The sequence below is a fragment of the Triticum urartu genome, unplaced genomic scaffold (assembly GCF_003073215.2).
Source record: "Triticum urartu cultivar G1812 unplaced genomic scaffold, Tu2.1 TuUngrouped_contig_6863, whole genome shotgun sequence".
In the NCBI taxonomy this organism is placed as follows: Eukaryota; Viridiplantae; Streptophyta; class Magnoliopsida; order Poales; family Poaceae; genus Triticum; species Triticum urartu.
Window position 1 is genome coordinate 1 of NW_024117658.1, and position 9,719 is coordinate 9,719.

The 9,719-nt window shown below is 41.1% G+C and overlaps 1 long non-coding RNA gene across 1 annotated transcript; it reads right to left on the bottom strand.

Moving 5' to 3' along the window:
• Positions 1 to 1,221: 1,221 nt before the first annotated feature.
• On the bottom strand, positions 1,222 to 4,737 carry LOC125531183. The gene is made up of 2 exons (XR_007293117.1): positions 4,366 to 4,737; positions 1,222 to 3,547 (listed from the first exon to the last, which is right to left on the bottom strand). It is a non-coding gene; the product is annotated as an uncharacterized LOC125531183 (long non-coding RNA).
• Between the last annotated feature and the right edge of the window lie 4,982 nt (positions 4,738 to 9,719).

Here is a 9,719-nt window from a genome sequence, read left to right on the forward strand (position 1 = left end):
GGTCGATGTGTGGAGTAATAGTAGTAGATGCAGAATCATTTCGCTTTACTTGTCGCGGACGTGATGCCTATATACATGATCATGCCTAGATATTCTCATAACTATGCGCTTTTCTATCAATTGCTCGACAGTAATTTGTTCACCCACCGTAGAATTTGCTATCTTGAAAGAAGCCACTAGTGAAACCTGTGGCCCCCGGGTCTATCTTCCATCATATTATTTCCTATCAACTTGCTATTTCTATTTTGCAATCTTTATTTTCCAATCTATACAACAAAAATACCAAAAATATTTATCTTATTATTTCTATGAGATCTCACTTTCGTAAGTGACCGTGAAGAGATTGACAACCCCTTTATCGCGTTGGTTGGAAGGTTCTTGTTTGTTTGTGCAGGTATGAGGGACTTGCGCGTAGTCTCCTACTGGATTGATATCTTGGTTCTCAAAAACTGAGGGAAATACTTACGCTACATGCATCACCCTTTCCTCTTCGAGGAAAAACCAACATGGTGCAAGTGGTGGGAGGTGATGCAAAAATAAACCAATGGAAGGGCTCGGTTTTTAGGTGGTTCTTCAAGTTTTGTTGGGGTTTATGTCCTTCTCAGGAAGACGAGACAGTAGTGTTTTGTTGAAGATGGAATAAGGTTCTCCCCGCCTAGCCCCCGTCCCGGTGTTGCGTCTATCATTGTCGGAGGGCATGTGGAGGTTGGATCCTTTCGATCTAAGTTTCTCTTCAACGGCGGCGGCTGCTGTTCTGGTGTGTTGGTCATATGGGGCCTTAACACGATGACCTCCTGACTGTCGACTACAATAAGGTGTGCCAATTAGCTCCGGCGAGGGAGGGGTGATGACGGCAGCGCATTTCCGTCTTGCTTCAGTGCTTGTAGTTGTCGCTAGGTGGTCTACAAATTTGGATGCAATCTATCTATTATATACATAATACAGAAGGCAAACAAGTCATTAGGTTCATCCACATATGTTAATATTATTTACACTGTTCGATCAAAATAATAATGGCTGAGATTTAAAGGTTTTTACGTAACATATTTAATGTGTACGTACCAACATATCGGACTATCATGTTGTCATATATACAGCCCATTCAATGTAATTAAACTAGGCAAGGAAGCGTCAGCGCATAAAAAAACGACTAGGCAAGGAAGCGTCATCACGTAAAAAAGTAGGAAGAGTTAGGTTCACGTACGGGCCACTTCAAAAAAAGGTTCAAGTACGGGCATCAATATGGTAAAAAAAATCCTGACACGTTGCATACAAAAAGAGATGTACGCTCTAGAAGCTCATTCTGATTTCACGTCCTACAGCTCTACCGAAACTTCAAAGCCATATGCCTCTCGAGCAGTCCATGTTTTAGGGTTTCTGATGGTCTGCCCTAGGGCCGAGCTATTCCTCCTATGCAACTGCAGCTCACCTCCTATAAATCCATCGAAACCCCAAAACTATGCCTCTCGAGTAGCCCAGTTCTAGGGTTTCTGATGGTCTACTCTAGGGCCGCACTATTCATCCTGTCCTGTGTGGCTGCAGCCCACATCCTACAGCGCCACCAAAACCTCGAAGCCATGCCTTATGTGTCCACTCTCCACAAGATCTTCTCCTCAATCGGTTAGGTGTTGAAGATTCCGCCTCCCGAGGAACCAGTCGTGTCTCATCATCCTGTTCCTGTCCATAGGAAACACTTGACAAGAATCATGTCGCAAAGTAGGAAGAATGCTATCGTGCTATCTTGGAGTTGTGTCATACACAGGTCGATCAAGGCATGTAGTACTGTCTGCAAGAGGATAGATCAGCATGGTCTACAAGCATAGTAAGATGACCACCAAGGATGTGACTTACAAGTGGCATAAAGAGAAACAATTCGACTCCAGATGCAGGTATTACTTGGCGTAATAGCAGAATTGTTTGAAACATGGCCCTATCCTCTTTCTAGATTTAATCAACTCCTCACCCTACTCTGTCTAACAGTTGGTTAGAATTTGGACATGCTTGCCAAGTGTTTGACAAAATGTATAAAGACATATGTATCCAATGGTATTTTCTCAGATCATTGTGCATATTAGATTTACAGTTTGAAAAAGGATAAGTTTATGTATACAAGCTAACTGCTATCCTTAGGACTAATGCGTAAAGGTCCTGAATTCAGGATATAACAGATTACATATTATACAATGTGTTAGTAACAGCAGCTACTATTGTTTGCAGAATTGTTATGATATACAAGATGCTATATGCAACTCTTATCGTTAAAAAATGAGCATAATAGATTATTTTAGTAGTCATTAAGTAATAATAGCTATTGTATTGTGTGCAGATTTTTCCTAGAAGATGATATGTGTGTGAATCCTTATAAATTCAAGTTATTTCCATTAATTCTGAAATTTGAATGGTTAGTAAGAGTTGATCTCAGTAATCAGTTCATCCATTCGAGTTAAGATATTTTCCATAGGTCATCAATGTACAATTTGCATATTTGATCCCTGCATGCATTTTCTAATTACATTCATTTTTTTTGAAATAATTCTAATTACATTCGTGGTTACTATGGAAGGACTATTATACATTTATCCGGGTGGTCAGAGACAATCGTACTGTTGCATGTTGTTTTCAGTTCTGCACCTGAAGGCTATATTCTACTCCCTCCGTAAACTAATATAAGAGTGTTTAGAACACTACTTTAGTGATCTAAATGCTCTTATATTAGTTTACAGAGGGAGTACTAGATATGTTCCAATCAGTCTATGTTTCTATGACAATAAGTATAGTTTTTGAGTGTCTAATATAAGTGAAAGGCAACGCTACAATTCTACTGCACAATTTTTTCCTGTACAACATGCTATATGCTATTTCTTATCGCTGCAAAATGAGTCTAATAGATTATTTTGTAGTCCTAAAGTAACAGTAGCTATTTTGTTGTCCGCGGAGTATTTTTGTAGAAGATGACATATGCGACAAGTGATTCCCGTAAATTCTGAAATTTGAAAGGTTAGTAAGAGTTGTTCTAAATCATCAGTTCATCCATTCGGGTTCAGATATTTTCCATAGGTCATCAATGTACAATTTGCATATTTAATCCCTGCATGCATTTTCTAATTACATTCATGGTTACTATGGAAGGTCTACTAAATTCAGACATGCACTTTAGTGAGTTTAATGTTCTTGGTAACAGCTCTTCTGTCTAGCCTTTTCAGTTGAGGAGAACAATGAAAAAAGCTCCAGTGTTATATGCATCACCTACAACACATGCGAAAACTCTATTGCATATATATTCACACATATGGACCAAATTCAGTTAATAAATGCAAGCCTTTTTCTTTTGTCTTAAAAACACATATCATTAATATAACTTGCTAATACTATATGGTAACAACAAATAGAAAGAATACACCTTTTTATCAAACTACAGGGAGGAAGCATACCTGTGACGAGTCAACCGGTGTGCAACAAGTAGTAATGTTGCAAAGTTGTAGCACATTACATAGGTGGAAACTGACAGAAGTAGCAAGCCCACAACACGCCTCCACCCGTGGTCTCTCTACAAGACAATGAAATATTGAACACTTTTTGCTATACAAAACTTCATATAATTAATATGGATGTGTTGAAGAGACAGTAACCAAAGTTCAGCAGAATGTTAACTAAAAAAAAGTATAAGCTCAATTCCCTAAAGCAACGCAAGGCACATCAATGGCAAGATAAATAATTCTACAATTTATATCCTAAAAATAGTCAGAATGTACGAGCTTATTGTCTGAATTATAATAAAACAGAAGAACTAAGTAACTCAACCTCATCTCTGAATAAAATTAACAGATCAACTAAGCAAACAAGCTTTTATAAAGTACATATATACTGTGCGCAAAAAAATAAGAATGCAAAGGATGTTGGGAGAGTAGTCAGGCAGTCATACCCATCCCTACTACTCTGCCATAGACGACGAGGAACACTATGAAGAACATGGCTGTCGAACCCGACGGCACAACTCTCGGCCCAGTGGCACAAACAGGAGAGCAACGCTACTCAGCAAAACGGATTTATCATATTCTCCAGTGGCCTCCCATGCGACCGCTTTGCCTCATGACCTCGCTGCTAGGGGCGCAGAATCTGAAGCTGGAACGCGTGCCCCAGCCTCGGTCCGATCTGGCCTCAAGAGCATCTCCTTCCCAGCTTTAGTGATGCACGGGCAGGCCAGTGGATGGATTTGGTGCAGCCACTCGCTTTCACATGGACGAAAAAAATTCTCATAGCCATAGAAAATCTCCATAAAAAAAACCAAAATCCGCGCCATTCCTGGAGCCTAGAAGACCAAGCATCTGGGAAGGGAGGAGAAGGAATGGGAAGAGGAGAGATTACCTGGAGGAGAGGAACCGCTCAGGTTCAAAGGGGCCCAACTCCACGGCCATCCAATTGACGGCGGCGGCGAGCAGCAGGCACATGTGGTCGAGCTGGAGGACCTGCCGTCGCCGAGAGCATGCAACCACCGCACTCCGCCGCAAATCCCCCTTCTCACCCCGTCCTCCTCCCTTGGCAGGATCTAGCAACTAATGTGGATGGATGAATCCATGGATCAGGCAAGGAACGGTGAAAAAGGAACGGGAGGAGAACGAGAATTTGGGTTTTTTTTTTATGGCTGGGAAGGGTAGCACGCTGAGTCGTTGACCCATGGTCAGCTGGCTGTAACTTACATAGTACTATAATAGATCACTCCGTTCCTAAATATAAAGTTTTTATAGAGATTTTACTATGAACCATATACGGATGTATATAAATGCATTATAGAGATTGATTCGCTCATTTTGCTCCATATGTAATCTATAGTAAAATCTCTACAAAGACTTATATTTAGGAACAGAGTACTTATGAAGTGAAAGCTAATATTTATTAGATTTTTCTATTTCATTATTCACTCCTATGGTTTCATTTCATTTCTTACACAATTGGGTATATTAGGTGCAGAATATATTATGGGGAATTAGCTCCAGAATTTTCTCACAAAAAAAGATACATAATTCAGTATTCCATGATGGATTAGGAACATGTAGTAAAAAAAAGAAAGAAAATGTTGGGCATTCACACAAAATAATTTTTTGGCAAACTAAAATAATAGACAGAGATAACTGAAACACAAAGAATAGTATGAAGAGGAAAAATGCATATGGAGGCGCTCAACTGAAACACAAAGAATAGTATGAAGAGGAAATGCATATGAAGGTGTTCAACTAACAATAATTATAAACTTTTGAGCAATGTCAAAGAACAAGAAAAATACATGTCCATATGAGTAAGAAAAATAGCAAACACATATCAATTATAAAAAATATAAAATATACCAATCCTAGCCGAGCAATTAATGGCTGAGATATAGAAATAGATGCGCGATAAATATACTTGTGTGGACAAACAAAGATGGATGTATCGATATAGGACATACCGATTTGGACACGAAAAGCTATATGAGGCACACCATTGCCGTGGGCCAACAGCCCATCGCAGCAGCTCACGAGAGAGAAAAACAGGCCAGGATAGAGTCTGGTTCGGAGGCACCGCATCCATGTCTACACGTTTTTGAAAAGAAAATTCCATGTCTACACGTACGTGCTAATGAAGGGTTGTCTCTTTTAAAAAAATGATGATTTTTTCTCATACAAATCGGATTGGGTGTCAATAGTAAATAGGTGTATGAGAATCATGCCTTGGCATTTAGAAGAAAAAAACATCCATGCGAAAAAAGCACAATATGAATGCGATTTTCATGAGGTGAAATTGAGTTTTCTATTTGGGATCTGGTATTACAGCCCGACTAAGTTTACCGCGACATCTCAAGTGCATCGCAGCCCGTTTTCATTTGGCGTGCAGGTTTGCTGCCGCTTGCAGAATCGAGCAGTGGACATTACGTGGCGCCGAAAGATCCCGAGAGAACATTCGGTCGGTAGAGTTTCCTTTTTCTTTGCATATTACTCAGATTGAGTTGAGTCTATATAAAAATGATTATGGTATTTTGACTCTCAAGAGTAATAAAATTGTAACAACACACTTTTATAAATTATAGAAAACAACATGCACAGAATTGTGGCATATGCCATATTACCTCAAATTCTTTGTGATTAAAATTTGTATCTAATTTTATTTGATTTCACCACAACAAAAGAAAATATTCTTTCTAAGATATTTGAGTCCCATGAAAAGTAAATTTGTACAGCGAAAAATCCTTAAATGAACCAATCCTCCAAAATGTTAAGAAAAATATCCTACAAATCGAGGAGTCTGTACAGAAGACAACCATACTACCGGCGCCACGTATTTAAACCTACAAAAGATAAAAATAGAAAAAAGAACATGTCGTGCAAGCAAACCCAAAATATAGATCACTAAAGTAGTGATCTAAACACTCTTATATTTCTATACTGAGGGAGTAGTTAGTTAAAGCAAACAAACTTCTATATAGATAATACATTTCCTATGCATAAACTTCTCACCATGATTGATCATATGCACATGAATTAAAAAAATTACGTGCACGTGGATTAATTTTAAAAGCAAATGAATAATGAGACGGATATATCAGTGCAAATTCCGTCACTATTTCAGTTATAAGGTATAGACGATTATTTGGTTATGTAATATAGCGATGTGGGCTGACTAAATCTAGAAGACTACAAAATGCAACTCTTTCTACCCCATGAGAAAAAATGTATTTTTTTTCTCAACATCACGATAGCTCATAGTATTCTAGAAGTGTCGGCAGAGAAAAGAAAAACAAAGTTATTGCACTAAGAAAATATACTATACCCCGTCATATGCACCTGAATTAATATGGAAGAACATATGTATCATCTATAAGTTCTAGACACATGTTTTTGGTTAATTCATACTATGATTAAATCTAGAAAGTACAAAACCAAAATATAAATTTGCTAGACATGTATTATTATAATCATTGGAAGGGACATAAAAATGATCGGCTAGGGAGACACTTCAAGAGTACCCATATAATGAGGTAAGTTACTAACCATACTAGTAGACTGCCCGTGCGTTGCCACGGGCTTTTAAAAATTTGTATTGGTTGCATGTCAAATTTTACATAGATAGAAAGATAGGCAAGAACATTTTTTTTTGAAATAATACGCTTGCAATGTACTTTGATAAAAAAATGTAATTCGACCCTATACACCTGATGCACAAAATAAAGGTGGTACACAAACATTAAACTCTTTATTCTGCACTGCATTACAAACGATAATAACACTTCAATGCCTTTTTTAATTCTTAAAATCATTTTTCTCATGAAAGCATGTGCATTGTTATTATCCATTAATTAAAAACAACACATGAAGGATTTTTTTTCCTTTTATACAAATGTTCCAGGATGTTACAAGCAGAAACTTCATCACAATATACGATTGGCTGGCAAACTATTACATAATATGGATTTAGGTGCTTTACGATAAAGAGTTTCCCCCGAGCAGCCATCCGATACAACCAGCTCACTGCACACTGGGCCTGCAGCACAAACAAGCCCAAAATAAAAACGAGAAAAAAAAGAGAAACAAATCCCGACATTGGTACATCAACGAAACAAAGATGACCGGTAACCGATGCACCCTCCGGCGAAGTACCACCGCACTCCTAGCACCCGAAGCGTTGCGTACCGAGCAACACCTTTAAGAAGGAATGCGACGACTACAGCACTGCTGCCCGGACAAGTTCTAGGGTTTCCCTCAGTACGCAGAGGACAGCGGGGAAGGTGTATACCCGACGCCCTTTAGGAAGGTCCGGCGGCGCCCCCTGCAGGCGTCACCACATTGATGTCGGACGAGCCCTAGGGATTTCACCGACCCAAACAACCACCACCACCTCGGACGATCTGAAGTGCACCAACCAACCTGCCGCCCACCAGCCTTTGCCACCACGGTCACTGAACCAACTTCGTCGTCTCCTGAGGCCACCGACATGAGACCTGGAGGAGGGAAGAGGATCCTAGGGGCTCAGGGGCGTCCGCAACTCAGCCGACGAGAGGGGACAACCTTCGTCGCTGCCACGAAGCCAACCGGCACCTCGGACGATCTGAAGTGCACCAACCAACCTGCCGCCCACCAGCCTTTGCCACCACGGTCACTGAACCAACTTCGTCGTCTCCTGAGGCCACCGACATGAGACCTGGAGGAGGGAAGAGGATCCTAGGGGCTCAGGGGCGTCCGCAACTCAGCCGACGAGAGGGGACAACCTTCGTCGCTGCCACGAAGCCAACCGGATGTGACGGCAGGGGCCTAGCAGGCCCCTACTGGCCCGACCGGGCCCAAATGCGTCTGGGCAACTCCTACTGCCACACTGCAGCACATCGGCCGACAAAAGCCGCCACCACCCACACCCCTCGATGCCTCTCCACGACTACCAGGAAGCCACACCGCCGCGCATCGGACCGTCGGCCCGCTCCAACCTAGATAGGGCCCAAAAGGGCCCAGATCTGTGCGGAGTGGAGGCCGCTAGCCAGCCGCACCACCACACGCCCCGCAGCCAACAGTCGCGCCGCCGCATCAGGGGCACCCACGACCGCAAATCGCGAGCAGGGAAAGAATGGACCGCCTCCGCCCGAGGAGCACCACCGCCATCAGGAGGCCCCCGCGCCCCCAACGCGCGAGTGGGGAAAGAACGGCCCGCCTCCGCTAGCACCGCGTGGGAATGGCCCGGCGGACCACGCCGGCAGCGGCAAGGGAAAAGACAGGGAGGGGATGGAGGAGAGGGGGGGTTGGGGATTCGCACGTCGCCTGCGAGGAGGGAGGCGAGCGAGCGAACAGATCGAATCAGTGTAGACGTTTTTCTTAGGTGCTTGAAACCATACAATTTACCATTTAGAAACTATTACAAAAAACACATCTTCTAGAACATGCTACTCCTACCTCTCTTGTGATAGGTAGATAATAACATTTATTGTTTAGAATTTTATTGGCATTTATCTTTATTTTTATCATAATTTTCTAGTTTTGTTTGAGTCATGTAACTTCATATTTGATGTATCGGCTCAAAAGGATTTTCACATAAAACCCAAGGAGATGTGTGTGTGTGTTTGTGTGTGTGTTGTAATACGAGCTATTACATAAAAGGGAAGTGAGCAACCAACCCTAATTCGACATAAACTCAGACATTAACATCAAATATAAGGGTGAATGACATGCAACATCAATTGCAAATAAGAGGGCTAAAACTTACCCAGAAAATATACTCCATATATTCCTAAATTTAAGTCTTTTTAGAGATTCTAATACAAATTACATACTTATGTATATAGACATATTTTAGAAACGAACTACATACTTATGTATATAGACATATTTTAGAAAATATAGATTCACTCGTTTTGCTCCGTATGTTAGTCCGCATTGGAATATCTAAAAAGACTTGTATTTAAGAACGGAGGGAGTAAGGCACAACTCACAAGTTTATAACACATTTTTCCTATGTTAGCACAGAAGTCAAAGAATACATGGTAGGATTGAAGAGAGAAGGTCTATAACATTAGTCTTGCCGGTTGTTCATAATTCTATTAGCAAGAGGGAGAGAGAGAATCGGCACCCCCAAATTGTCTTCGTATGTTTTGCTATCCCAAAACCCAGGCCATATGTGAGGAGGAAATGGAGTAAGGATGTCTATGAACAGCACGCCACAACAGGCCGAAAAAGGCACAATTTTCTAAAATATTACTCCCTCTG